The sequence below is a fragment of the Schistocerca cancellata genome, chromosome 2 (assembly GCF_023864275.1).
Source record: "Schistocerca cancellata isolate TAMUIC-IGC-003103 chromosome 2, iqSchCanc2.1, whole genome shotgun sequence".
NCBI lineage: Eukaryota > Metazoa > Arthropoda > Insecta > Orthoptera > Acrididae > Schistocerca > Schistocerca cancellata.
The window spans coordinates 1,009,860,780-1,009,876,448 of record NC_064627.1 but is presented as its reverse complement, the minus strand read 5'-3'; positions in this window follow the sequence as shown (position 1 = coordinate 1,009,876,448).

The window sequence follows — 15,669 nt, the reverse complement described above, 5'->3', positions numbered from 1 at the left end:
AATTGGACTCCACAGCTCAAAGTACCATAACATTTTGCTATGGGTGACTTTGACAGATTTTTTTTTAATTCATACTCTGCAATGTTGTTTTGTAGCATTTCCAACAGGTTTACATCTACACAGCACTGCAAAAAGTTAGTAGGATGGAATACAAATTTCTTGGGAAAAAAATGAAAGTTTCTAGTATAGCTTACACCAGAGTAAAGGACAATAAATTTCATGACTATTTCAAAATGTGTAAAAAATTAACAAGGTTGTCTGTGAAGCAAAGAAACCGTACAATAGACAGTTTACATTCTACTCCAGGAATAAATATGAAGCCACGTGGGGAGTTAAAACGATAAAACAGTCAATCTACAATTTAGCATAGAATGGCATTCTAGAAATTTAAGAGGTAAACACATATTAAGAAATAACTCCAGGCCTAGAGGAAGTACTAGACAAGCGCCTTGTCATCGAAAAACACTTTCACAGAAGACAGATTAGTAAAATACTGCTACAGCTGTCATTATATTTGAAACAAGATATTTAGTTCAAAACTACTGACCATATTTGCCTACTTAGTCAGCTTCAAGTAAATTTTTACGTATGTTCGTACATACACTCCTGGAAATGGAAAAAAACACATTGACACCGGTGTGTCAGACCCACCATACTTGCTCTGGACACTGCGAGAGGGCTGTACAAGCAATGATCACACGCACGGTACAGCGGACACACCAGGAACCGCGGTGTTGGCCGTCGAATGGCGCTAGCTGCGCAGCATTTGTGCACCGCCGCCGTCAGTGTCAGCAAGTTTGCCGTGGCATACGGAGCTCCATCGCAGTCTTTAACACTGGTAGCATGCCGCGACAGCGTGGACGTGAACCGTATGAGCAGTTGACGGACTTTGAGCGAGGGCGTATAGTGGGCATGCGGGAGGCCAGGTGGACGTACCGCCGAATTGCTCAACACGTGGGGCGTGAGGTCTCCACAGTACATCGATGTTGTCGCCAGTGGTCGGCGGAAGGTGCACGTGCCCGTCGACCTGGGACCGGACCGCAGCGACGCACGGATGCACGCCAAGACCGTAGGATCCTACGCAGTGCCGTAGGGGACCGCACCGCCACTTCCCAGCAAATTAGGGACACTGTTGCTCCTGGGGTATCGGCGAGGACCATTCGCAACCGTCTCCATGAAGCTGGGCTACGGTCCCGCACACCGTTAGGCCGTCTTCCGCTCGCGCCCCAACATCGTGCAGCCCGCCTCCAGTGCTGTCGCGACAGGCGTGAATGGAGGGACGAATGGAGACGTGTCGTCTTCAGCGATGAGAGTCGCTTCTGCCTTGGTGCCAATGATGGTCGTATGCGTGTTTGGCGCCGTGCAGGTGAGCGCCACAATCAGGACTGCATACGACCGAGGCACACAGGGCCAACACCCGGCATCATGGTGTGGGGAGCGATCTCCTACACTGGCCGTACACCACTGGTGTACCATTCCTAGACCGGCAAGGGAACTTGCTGTTCCAACAGGACAATGCACGTCCGCATGTATCCTGTGCCACCCAACGTGCTTTAGAAGGTGTAAGTCAACTACCCTGGCCAGCAAGATCTCCGGATCTGTCCCCCATTGAGCATGTTTGGGACTGGATGAAGCGTCGTCTCACGCGGTCTGCACGTCCAGCACGAACGCTGGTCCAACTGAGGCGCCAGGTGGAAATGGCATGGCAAGCCGTTCCACAGGACTACATCCAGCATCTCTACGATCGTCTCCATGGGAGAATAGCAGCCTGCATTGCTGCGAAAGGTGGATATACACTGTACTAGTGCCGACATTGTGCATGCTCTGTTGCCTGTGTCTATGTGCCTGTGGTTCTGTCAGTGTGATCATGTGATGTATCTGACCCCAGGAATGTGTCAATAAAGTTTCCCCTTCCTGGGACAATGAATTCACGGTGTTCTTATTTCAATTTCCAGGAGTGTATATGGCATTGTGAGATCTTACAGCGTCATAAAAGGAACAGAGATTACTCCACCAGCATCATAATTACGTAAACCATACTAAAATGGCTCATTCCGCTCTAATTACACATTTCCATGTCCAGACGCACTCTGAAGTACCTGATATTCAGCTTTTCTATGTGGTTTTCGTGATACCAATTTCCTTGGAGGTCCAGTACTGTATTCTCATGTTTGGTTCTGTATTATGGAATGACGTCATTTTTCCCAGAAAATGAAAATTTGCTCTTGAAATTGAACGAAATTGAAAGTAGACAATAGTGCGGAATGGAACACTTCGTTTCAAATAAACTTTCTCAGTGGAAAAAATTAATAGAAGCAAATTTCTCTACAAAATTGACAGAAATAGCTTTATTAATACATTAATGGTTGATTTCTAATAACGTGGAAATAATATAAAATCAGAAAATTGAAACGACTGACTTATTTTGGTCTTTCATGGTTATGAGAATGTATATTAATTCAGTTGATGGCTCCCAGCCACAGAAATCTGTTTTGATTTCATTTGATGTGGGAGCTGTAAACGAAGAGACCAGCAATATTACGAAGACACGAAACGTATTCACGTGTCACATAGGGAAGGAGCCCCGCCCCCCTCCCCCCACTATAACTCAGCTTGCTCTGCGCATGCGCGAATCTGGCAACTTGGCTGCGCCAGAAACATTTTTCCGGGTAGCGTCTAGCAGCTTGCTGCTACTGCTCATACAGCAAACAGCCCCACTTCTAGTAGTCAGAAAGTGGCAGAAAGCATTGCTCATACTCGAACTCAGCTATGTGCATGCGCACGTGTCCGCTGGCAACTGCTCATACGAACCTTAAAAGCATGGCACCCAAGCAAAAGAAAAAAGTAAATGTAAAATCCCATCTAGCATTTTCAACTTGGGCAACAAAAAAAGATTCTCATATCAAAAGAAAGAAAAAGGTAGTCCACAAGCAAAGATCTATCTCTGCACATCACATCTCCGAAAAAAAGATACTTGTGTATCAACAGGACATTTGCACATACATGAAATGTGCACCTACCTTGAATTTGGAGTTGGAGATTTAGGTGAAATTGCTCAAATTTGTGGGCACCAACCACAACCACATCTATGTAGATAAACTGTAGCACGTGAACATGAGATCGACACAAACCCGACACAATAAATGGGTTTGAGTCAGTTGTTCATTCAGTCTAGTGCAGAGCCGACATTAGGGTGGGGTAAGAGGGACAAAAGCACCCTGGGCACCCACCAGCCAGAGTGCCTCGCTAAAGAGAAACCAAAAGAAAGTTTTAAAATCTGTACCTAAGATTTTGAACAGAAGGCCTTAGCGCTGGAGGCCCTCACTGAACCTGTGGGATTTGTTTTTTTTTTTTTAAAAAAAGCTCTATAACTATTGGTTAAATTCATGCAAAATACTATGGTTTTGCGTGTAAGGAATGACCAACGCATCAGACACTGAAGATTTTAATTGATTTTAACTGTGGGCTTTTGGTGCACCATCACACAAAGTATTAACTTAGCTGGTTTAGCAATCGGTAACGGTCCTAGCAAATGAGCTTATAGGTCGAAAACCAGGTCATACAGTAATAGTAAAGTTTGTGGGGTATAACTAAAAAATTTAATGCAAAATACACATGTGCAAGTGTTGTAATATTTATGAACATGTTTCAACTTCTATCAGCTGATACCAGCCAGTTAAACTCTAAATAGTGCATGAAATGCGTTGTACGAATCCGGAATAAGACCTAACGCGCGAATAAACTCAGAAGAATTTAACCAGCGATTTCTGACTGGTTTGCGAGCTTAGCCAGGAAATAAGTTTTTCAAGATGGGATGAATAATGATACATTCAGACAGCGATGTCGATAGAACTTTTCATGAGAATAAGGAGGTAGAAGAAAGTGGGATGTCGCCCCAAATATTTCGAAGAATTCGACGATTCCGAATTTATATCCATATTTCAGTTATGAAAGGAAGTTGTACTTCATCTTTCAGTCTTGCATGTGAGAAACCCGAGCATATGATGGACTGGTGAGACTATTTCTGTGTTTTCTCAAATAATACCGGTACTGTTTATTGTAGTAATAAGCATATGGTTCCAGTACTTTGTGAATTCCGTCATGTTATTCGTGTAAACGAGGTACGTTAAAATGATTAATCATGCCAAAATATTATTGTTCATCTGGCGTGTGTCACAACTGCTGCAGAAGTGGAAACACCGGTTTAATTTTATTTAGCAGACAGTGCTATAATAAACTTAACCAAACTGAAAAACCATAAAGCTTATTGGTGATATTTGTATTAACAGATTTTTCAGTTTTAGACAAAAAAATGGTGATGATCTTTCATGCTGCAAAAAATTTTGACGAAACAATAGTGCCCCAACTGCTTTAATCCAATTACATCAATAGCAGAAAATCTATTCCATTCTGTTTTATATTAGGAATGATTCTCCCTGTAAACACCACAGTAGTTCAGAACAACTTTCCAACTTTTACCGAAAACTTAGGCTCACAGGCCCATTAATGCTTCCGAGCAACAACATTGTCTCCCATCTACCACAATTCATTGAATCCCGTGAACTGTTTTTGCTTACTCAAGCTCAGTTTAACTAAGATTAACAGGAAAGTTAGTATATTTTCTTTTTTTTTAAAAAAAAATGTGCTGCTTCCTCAGCTATAGAACATAGCTGTCATGTCACATAAGCCAATCCATACTTAACATAAGATAACATCTATATATGTATGTTATAAGTGTAGGTTGTAAGAGCAGAACAGGAATCTAGGTATAGAATCTACATAATTGTAGCCAATGTTCTTGCCATAGTGGTAACACCAGTTTCCGTTAGATCACCGAAGTTGAGCGCTGTCGGGATGGGCTAGCACTTGGATGGGTGACTATCCAGTCTGCCAAGCACTGTTGGCAAGTGGGATGCACTCAGCCCTTGTGTGGCAAACTGAGGAGCTACTTGACTGAGAAGTAGCAGCTCTGGTCTTGTAAATTGACATACGGCCAGGAGAGCGGTGTGCTGATCACATGCCCCTGCATATCCGTATCCAGTGACGCCTGTGGGATGAGGATGGCGCGGTGGCCAGATTTCCAAGGCTTGTTCAGACGGAGTTTAGTTTAGTTTTACATAGTTTTAGCAGGAAGGCGTGCCTGAAATGCTGTGTTTATAACTTCCCTTGGATATCAAGTTAATTTCAGTGTCCTCCTTTACGTCAGTTGTAACTAGTTGAAGGTAACTTCAATTGAAACATCTTACATTGTACTTATCTCAAGTACCATTTTTCGTAAACTGTTTGCTTATTATCATTGTTTAATGTAACAAAAAATATGTTAGTACACTAATGTCCTGAGCTCATTCTGCTACATCTATAGCAGAAAATATCGTTCACTCCTATCTCCCACTCGGACAACTGCCTTCCATGTTTTAGTGGAAGCTTCAGTGTAATAAAATTGTCCACCACTTAGCATTATTCACACAAACATGTGAGTTATTTGTGCTCAATCACGCAGTAAAATTAACAGGAATGTCAATTTCTAAATGAAAGCTGTAGGATACAGCTGTTCTGTTTCTCAGTTGTTATTATTATTATTATTATTATTATTATTATTATCATCATCTACACAGCCACATCCATATTTATCATAAAGTAATTGTTATCTGTGTTTTATAAGAACATATGAACTTGTCATTCAGCTAACAGGAATCTTTAGTTACTGAATCAATATAATTATAACAGTGGTAGAAGTGGCTGGCCAATTATGGTTTTAAATTTATCTTGAATTGCCACACAAATTGTCCCATGTCAATCTTTTCTTTTTTTCAGAAATGATTTCGTTCCACCAATGAACCAGCTACTATTGACACTCAAATATTTTGCCTCTGATGATTTCCTTCTGTCCACTGGTGACTTCATTGGTATAGGCCAAGGGACAGGCAGCAGGGTTATTAAAAGGATGTGAATGACAATTGACAACATGCACAAGAGACAATTTGGTAATTAGTTCAGCTCTCTGATGGATATAAAAAAAAAAACAGATATATATGGATCAATATATTTTTATGCTGAAATCATTTGTTTTAATTTTTATTTTCTGATCCTAATTTTGAGCTTCTCTCTCTCTCTCTTTTTTTTAACCAATACAGTTCTTGATCTCTTCTGTGGTTTTGGCATGCTACTTTTGAAGCAGCACCATCTGCAACTCTGCTACTTCTTTCAAGTTCGAGAACAGGTATTAGTATTCCGGAAGCAAAACTGACAGTTTCAAGCTGAGATAACTGTATAAAAGAAGGAAGAACACAGTGAAGGTGTCACACTGCCAGTTACTTCCCATTCACTCCCAGCTTACCTATAGCTGCTAGAGGTAATTGCATAAGCTAAAATTATGTATGAAGTAGTTACTGTTCCTCGGACATTTAAAGTGAGATACAAGAGCAGGGAGTCACACCTAGTGATACGTGGCTGGCGACCACAGCGCCCCGAGCTGAGTCCTGGCATTGCTTCCAGTTACTTATGCCAGGCTCCTCACTTTTATCTTTCCTATCTGGCCACCCTTGGCCAGCTCTTGTTCTTTTCCGACCCTGACGCTATTAGGTTTTGAGGGCTAGGGGTCTTTCATTTTCCAACCTATACTTCTTATGCAGCGTCTGACCCGGAGCGGGCGGCTGCAAAAGGCGTCTGTATCCCATGTTAACGGCGGCCTCAAGAACTGCGGAAGGCAATGGAATACGACCGCAGATTATCTTCCCTGCATAATGCAGTCTCCATTTTATGCACAAAAAATGGCTTCCTCTCATGTTAAATCAGTGTCCGGAGGTAAAATAGTCCCCCATTCCGATCTCCGGAGGGGACAACTTGAAAGGAGGTAAAAAATCAAAACGAGAATTGGTACCTGGAATGTCAGAACTCTGCTACAAGCAGGAAAACTAGAAAACCTTAAAAGAGAGATGGAAAAGAATCATATGGACCTCGTAGGAGTTGCTGAGGTAAGATGTAATGGACATGGAGAGTTGCAGTCAGATGAATATGTATTCTACTACTCAGGAGGAGAAGTAAAAGGAATTAATGGAGTAGGAATGATTATGACAAAGGAATTGGCTAAATGTGTGGAATATGTAGACTATGCAAATGACCAGGTTATTGGTGTAAGGCTGAAAGGAGCACAAAAAGATTTACTGATTGTCCAGGTGTATACGTCAACTTCAGAACATGATGACCAAATTGTAGAGGAAACGTACAATGTAATAGAGAGAATAATGGACGAAAAAAAAAACAGCTGCAAAATAGTAATGGGAGACTGGAACGCCATTGTGGGAGAAGGGAAAGAGGGAAACATAGTAGGCAGTCATGGTCTTGGAAAGAGAAATGACAGAGGTGAATGGTTAATTGACTTCTGCAGGGAAAGGCAGCTGATAGCGGCAAACACATGGTTCAAGAACCACAAGAGGAGGCTCGACACTTGGAAATCACCAGGGGATAAATACAGAAACCAAATCGATTTTATACTGGTAGAAGAAAGATACAGGAATGGAATCCAGAAGGTGCACACATTACCAGGTGCAGATATTAATAGTGACAACAACTTACTTATGGCAGAAATAGAAATAAGAATGAAAAAACTGAAGAAGGCGACCATGGGAAGAAATGGGATTTAGAGAAGATAAGATCCAACAAAGAACAAATTACAGAAATGCTGTCTCGGAACTTTCTAAACACATTACGAGACAAAGAAGCACCTGATAATGCAAACGAGTACTGGAATATGCTGAAAGAAGGAATCATTAAAGCAGGACAGCAAAATATAAGATATGTAAAAGGGAAAAGATAAAAACCATGGGTCACACAAGAAATGATTTCCAAGATGGAGCAGAGAAGAAAATTGAAAAACAAGAACACTGAAGATGCAAGAAAGATATACCGAAGGTAAAATAATGAACTGCGAAGAGAAACAAAGCAGGCTAGGAAAAAATAGCTGAAAGAGGAATGTGATGAAATTGAAGAACTGGACAGGAAGGGAAGATACGACTTACTATACAACAGAGTAAAGACTATGACATGGGAACAAAACAGAGCAGGAAGTGCTACTATGGAAATTTTGAGTAAAGACGAAGAGGTAGTGTAGAAAGATCGTGACGATGTCCTCCAGAGATGGGAAGAATATATAAAATAGCTATATGACACAAATAGCAAACCAGAAACTCTGGAACTTGAATCACACAACAGTGTAAGTGATGATGAGAAAGGACCGACCATCATAATGGAAGAAGTAAGTCTGCCATAGCTGCAATGAAAAATGGCAAAGTGGTAGGTACAGATACAATACCGGGAGAAATACTAAAATGCTTGAACTACGACGGAATAAGAGAAATATTGAGGTTATGCAATAAAATATATGACAGTGGTGAATGGCCTGAGGACTTCTGGATGAGGTATCGAATATATTGCTTCCCCCTACTTATACCTCCCGAGGAGATCACGAATGTAAAATTAGAGAGATTAGAGCGCGCACAGAGGCCTTCAGACAGTCGTTCTTCCCGCGAACCATACGCGACTGGAACAGGAAAGGGAGATAATGACAGTGGCACGTAAAGTGCCCTCCGCCACACACCGTTGGGTGGCTTGCGGAGTATAAATGTAGATGTAGATGTAGACTTTCTGACAACAGTAATGATTTCATTACCGAAAAAACAAGGAACCAAGAAATGCAGTGAGCACAGGACAATTAGCCTCATTTCACATGCAGCAAAAGTGATGTTAAGAATAATTAATAAAAGGCTTGAAAAAATAATGGAGGAGAATCATGGCGAGGAGCAGTTTGGCTTTAGACGGAATACGGGCACCAGAGATGCAATAGGACTCCTACGAATCTTGGGAGAAAGGTTTATTGAAAAAGGAAGAGACTTATATATGTACTTCATCGATCTAGAAAAGGCATTTGACAATGTGGTTTGGGACAAGCTGGCGAGGGAAAAGAGAGTGGACTGGAAAACCAGAAGACTTATAAACTCATTATATCTTAATCAAAAAGCTTCAGTTAAAGTGAGAGGAGAAAGTACAAACTGGATCAGACTAGGAAAAGGAGTAAGACAAGGATGCTGTTTATCACCTACTCTTTTCAACCACTAATTGGAAAATATGATTGACCAATACTCATTAGATGACAAAGGAGTAGAAATTGGAGGAAGAAGAGTAGGGTGTTTGAGATTTGCTGACGACATGGTCCTTCTAGCCACAGGGGAAAAAGAATTACAGGATTTGGTGGACACCATTGCAACTAATGGAAAAAAATATGGAATGAAAATTAACACAAATAAAACAAAAGTATTGGCACTAGGAGGAAATAAGGAAATAAAAATTATACTTAATGGAGAAACACTAGAACAGGTGCAAAATTTTAAGTATCTTGGAAGCATGATAGACACCGACTGGAAGTGCACCACAGAAATTAAAACAAGGATAGCAATGGCAAAAGAGGCGTTTTATAAGAAAAGGAGAATCTTCTGCAGCGGTCTGAACAGAGAGCTCAGAAAGATACTCATAAAATGTCTTGAATGGACTGTTCTTCTATATGGTGCTGAAACATGGACTATGAGAAAAAAGACAGAGAAAGGCTGGAGGCTTTTGAGATCTGGACATGGCAGAAGATGGAAAGAACAAGCTGGATGGACAGAGTAAAAAAGGAAGAGGTACTGAGAAGAGTGGGAGAGAAAAGACAGTTACTAGATGTAATAAAGAGAAGAAAAAGAAGCTGGATTGGGCATATATTAAGAAAGAATGACGGACAGATAAAAACAGTTTTGGAAGGTTTTGTAGAAGGGAAAAGGAAGCGAGGAAGGAAGAGATTCCAGATACTGGATGACATGATGGATGGTACAACATACAGCAGCCTTGAGAAGGAAGCAATGGATCGCAGAAAATGGAGAGGCAAAGGACCTGCTAATATAGCAGATAACTGATGATGATGGTGACAAGAGCAGCATCCTTCGGTTTGGATGTGTGCCATAACCATATTTCTACTCCAGGACTGTAAAAGAGATTATGGATGTTCATTCTCAATGTTGGCATCTTATTCTTCATATGTATCCCCAATACAATTAGTAATAGTCACCAAATCATAGAAACGGAATTTACATATGCTCAAGAACTGCAGAAGTGGATGCACAAATAATGTTCAATAATTCAGCAAAGGTTCTTTCTGTAGAACACCCACCATTGCTGTAATGAATTAAATATTCTAAGATGTAAATACTACAGCAAGCTAGCAAGTAACACATCTCAGGAATGTCAGTCAAATCAATCTCCATGATGCCCATGTTGTCACAGTTTTCTGGAGACTCTGAAAAGACCAACTATTTCACAAAGCAGACTACATTTCACAGTTTCTTCTATATTATATAACTACTTACAATCCTCAATCTACCATGCAATTACATTTGATGGAAATACTATTGTGTCTAGAAATGTTGAAGTTGAATCGAACTGATTGTGGTGTCCTGTTGAAAACTATTATCAAATGGTGCATTCCATTGTTCACAACTTGGAACTTACATATGGGGGCGCAATCAATCTTTAGCGTTTTCCAGCTTTTCTGGGAACAATATTAACATGTTTCTTTCTTGGGAAACAACATTGTACATCTGATGTAGCTGCTCCGTTAATCTATGTGTTCTTTGAATGGAATCTCTGTAGAAAGATTTCTTATTGGTCAAACAACAAATGCCTGATCCTTTAACTAATTTCAAGATAGATTGTTCTACATACAAGTACCCTACATACTTAGTTGTGTGTTTTATACTTATGTTTTCATTGAATGAGACCGCAGCTATTTTCGTGTTTTCTACTACAATTTCAACTCTTTTACAGTATTCACCAGCCTCGAAGTATAGACAAGTGAATAGTTTTACGATATGGAATGCTTATCACAAACATTAGACATGCTATTTCTGCAGACAACGAATAAGTAAATATGAAATGATGTATACGAAAATACCCTGCATGCTCTTTAGCTGTTGCCAACTTTACTGGAAGGAATCGCTATTCCAGGAATAACTAAATGGGGAATAAAATGGTGTCGTACAACACACACTCCAAGTTGACCTGTGGTTAGCATATTCCTTGGTTAGTTATCCTTGGATTTATCCCGAGATTGTACAACCAGCTCTTTGGTGCATTTAAAATAAGTTGCGATTTTTGTCAGTTCAGTACGGAGTGTTTGCAAGGAAGTGAAGTGCCATTGTGTGCTGGCCACAGTGACCACAGTAGAGTTGGGCAACACGATTCTTTTTTCCGATTCGATTCCTACGATTCAATCTCACATTGCGAATCGAGAAAAGTTCTATATCTTACTCACAGATGGCAGGACATGTCTGAAATTGCCGATGGGGTTACAATCGAACTGTGTGATTTGATTTAATTTATTTCATGTTCCGTAGGTTCAACTGTGTTGGATACACAAGGACGTGGAACGAGTCAGTTTTTTACAAATACAATCTGATAATCTTATAGCATATACAGAAATTTGAGTACATAATTATATAAAAATTTATACAGTAAATACTTTGGGCAGCAATACAGAAAAAGAAAATAAATATCTTCTTAGAATCATTAAAACACTACAGAAAATAGATACAGAGCACACACAGATACAGAACTCAGGTTAAATAACATTCTTAGTGGCATTATGTCAACTTGTAATATATAATATTAAAATATTACAATTTATTTAGTTACAAATTCATCTAGACTGTAAAAAGCTTTTTCTAGCAGAAATATATTTAGTGCTTTCTTAAACTTAAAAATATTTTGGCATATAGTTGTGTATATTTTAAGTTTTCGAAAGCTATTTCTACACTAGTCTCTTGGGCGCAATCCGCATATAATTCTTAAAGCTCACTTCTGTGCAATGAACACTTTCCTTGCTAATGGCTGGTTGCCCCAAAAAATAATTCTGTACTCAATGAGAGAATGAAAATAGCCATAGTATGCCACTTTTACAGTGTTAGGTTCAACACATGTAATGACAACCTGTAAAGCATAGGTGGCAGAGCTAAGCCTCTTACAGAGATCAATAATATGTGAAGACCAGTTCATTTTCTTGTCAATGTGCACTCGAAGAAATTTTGTTGTTTCCATTCTTTCTATTGGTTGATTACCACATATCACACTTATCTCTCTCTCTTTCTCTGTTTTTGCACAGAATTGAATAAAGCTGGTCTTACTGGAATTTAATGAGAAACCATTCACCTTGAACCAATTAACCACATCTGAGAGCATGTGATAAATGAGTTCCTCAAGATTGTTGTCTGTTGTAATGCTCATAAAAATTGTGGTATCATCAGCAAATAATGTAAATTTACACGGCAGGCTTGTACATGATGGTAGATCATTTATAAAAATCAGGAATAATAGTGGCCCAAGAATTGAGCCCTAAGGCACTCCACATGTAATGGAACTCCATTCAGAATCTGAGGAAGCGTCACATACTCCACCCGAGCTATTCAAGACAACTTTTTGTTTTCTGTCTTGGAGGTACGACTGTAGCCAATTGCCTGCAACACCACTTATTCCTACTAATTTTGCTTTTTGCAAGAGAATCTGGTGATCAACACAGTCAAACACTTTGGATAAGATATGCCAGAAATAGTTTATTTATGAGTAAACATGCTTATGACGTTACAAGTGTGATTCTCGATTTATATGTGTAATGCCTTAATTGATGAAAGGTCACCTTTGATTTGATTGCATCTATTGTTTTATTTCAGTATGCCAGGAAAGAGGAGTCGATTTGTGCGAAAGGTGGTGCAAAATTACGTGGTATGCCAGTTTGCTTGTGTGGCTTGAACGTATCTAACTACAGACCTCTGTTTTATACTAACAAAATCTAGCAGTGAGGCAGACGTGGTTTGGCTCATATCACCCTATGTTTTTCTGTGCTAAGATGCCTTTCGAAGTCCACATCACCCTAGTAATTCATAACGCAGCTGACAGCCCTCCCACACAGCAAATTTAGCTTAACTTTCATTTTTTCAAATACAAAGCAGAGGTATTTTGCTTTTAATTTGTCTGAGAACTTGCCACTGTCACTACTATTTACGTGAGAAGACGGCATACTTCTAAACAGTAGGATTCAATCGTATACAGCGACATTACTTCACTAAAATTTAATATGAATCTGAACACGATAACATTCGAAAACTCGAACTTCAAATTATTAACTAAAAAGCTTTTGTTTAAAGACGGTATTACACGGCGAACCGTCAAGAAAGGTATTGGTTAGAGAGAATATATTTTCTCTATATAGGTACTGTAATATTGGTCTAGTGCGACAGCCATTTAGTGGCAGCACTGGTGGAACTAACAGAATTAGCGAATTAGCAGTGAAGTAATGTCGCTGTATACGATTGTATCCTACACTTTAGAAGTATGTCGTCTTCTCACATAAATAGTAGTGGCAGAACCAAGTTCTCAGACAAATTAAAAGCAAAATACCTATGCTTTGTATTTCGATGAAACAAAAGTTAAGCTAAATTTGCAGGGTGTGAGGGCTGACAGCTGCTTTATTATGAAATATAAGGTGCTGTGGAATTGGAAAGAGTACAGAAAAACGTAGAATGATACGAATCCGCGCATGTGCACTAGATAGGGATAGCTCGCGCATGTGCATAAGGAAGTACTACAGTCAACTTTCTGCTTATTTGTTTATGGTTTACTGTTGCTATTAACCTCTGTGACCAGATCCCAACTTCAAGTTTTTATATTGAAGATTTTTTTCATTCTTTAAATTTTCATAAATACAGCAACTAAACAATTTTTTTTTCCAAGAGACTTTCTTTACTCAAGCTATTTTCGAAATAGATTCTTTGTACTTTGATTGCTTCGTATTCTAGAAATAGAATTGATCAACCAAGCATTAATCGTCTTAATTCAGGCATATTGCGAGGAAAAGTGTTTGTATTCCTCTCACGATCCACTGTATCGTGATAAGATACGCCACCAATCGTTTATTTCTGAGTAATCATGCATATGACTTTGCAAGTGTCATTTTCGATTTGGATGGGTAATGTCTTAAACCTGACGAAAGATCACGTTTGATTTGATTGCATATTTTGCTTTATTTTAGTACGCCAGGAAAGAGAAACTGACAGAAGTCGGTGAAATGGTCCAATCACGAAATGACTGAATAAACGGTGTGGACTTAACTTCTTCATTGATAGTATGATATGAGCCACATCACGTCTGCCTTCGTCCCTTCTTCCCAGTCATGGTTTAACCCAACAACGTCTGGCTTTTCGTCGTCGTCATCCTGCCCTAATCTTAAGGGTTACACGCCAGCAGCTCGAATAACAATGCGACTTCCATGGGTGAAATGCTGTATAAATATAAATTTAGATAAAATATATGCTTGTGCAACTTAAGTGCCATAAAATAAAACGAACAGTTGAGATCATAAGTCGGAACACTAATACTGTAAATATATGAGAGCTATACTGTAGCTATATGAGAGAACTGTAGCTATATGAGAGAACAATTACTCAATAAAAATGACAGTAAAAAAATATAACAACTCCTTAATAAATATGAACTTTAAGCTCTCCAAAAATTTAATTAAAATGAACGGCTTCACAAGAAATCAGATGGTTCCCTAAGAGTTTCGTATGGTATTGTCATCCAGTGTGGATGCACGTATTTGCGTGAGGACTATCACCCGTGCATCATCTCATTTGGCAACGTGAACAGGTCTGCAGTTCCCGATGTTTACGTTTAGGGAGCTGATGCGTAGGTGAACGCGATATACGTATCGTGTAATACGGCCTTAAGAGCGTGAACGAGACAGTGCTAGACACATTACGAGGGGTATTCAAGTTCTAAGGCCTCCGATTTTTTTTCTAATTAACTATTCACCCGAAATCGATGAAACTGGCGTTACTTCTCGACGTAATCGCCCTGCAGACGTACACATTTTTCACAACGCTGACGCCATGATTCCATGGCAGCGGCAAAGGCTTCTTTAGGAGTCTGTTTTGACCACTGGAAAATCGCTGAGGCAATAGCAGCACGGCTGGTGAATGTGCGGCCATGGAGAGTGTCTTTCATTGTTGGAAAAAGCCAAAAGTCATTAGGAGCCAGGTCAGGTGAGTAGAGAGCATGAGGAATCACTTCAAAGTTGTTATCACGAAGAAACTGTTGCGTAACGTTAGCTCGATGTGTGGGTGCATTGTCTTGGTGAAACAGCACACGCGCAGCCTTTCCTGGACGTTTTTGTTGCAGTGCAGGAAGGAATTTGTTCTTCAAAACATTTTCGTAGGATGCACCTGTTACCGTAGTGCCCTTTGGAACGCAATGGGTAAGGATTACGCCCTTGCTGTCCCAGAACATGGACACCATTATTTTTTCAGCACTGTCGGTTACCCGAAATATTTTTGGTGGCGGTGAATCTGTGTGCTTCCATTGAGCGGACTGGCGCTTTGTTTCTGGATTGAAAAATGGCATCCACGTCTCATCCATTGTCACAACCGACAAAAAGAAAGTCCCATTGATGCTATCGTTGCGCGTCAACATTGCTTGGCAACATGCCATACGGGCAGCTATGTGGTCGTCCGTCAGCATTCGTGGCACCCACCTGGATGACACTTTTCGCATTTTCAGGTCGTCATGCAGGATTGTGTGCACAGAACCCACAGA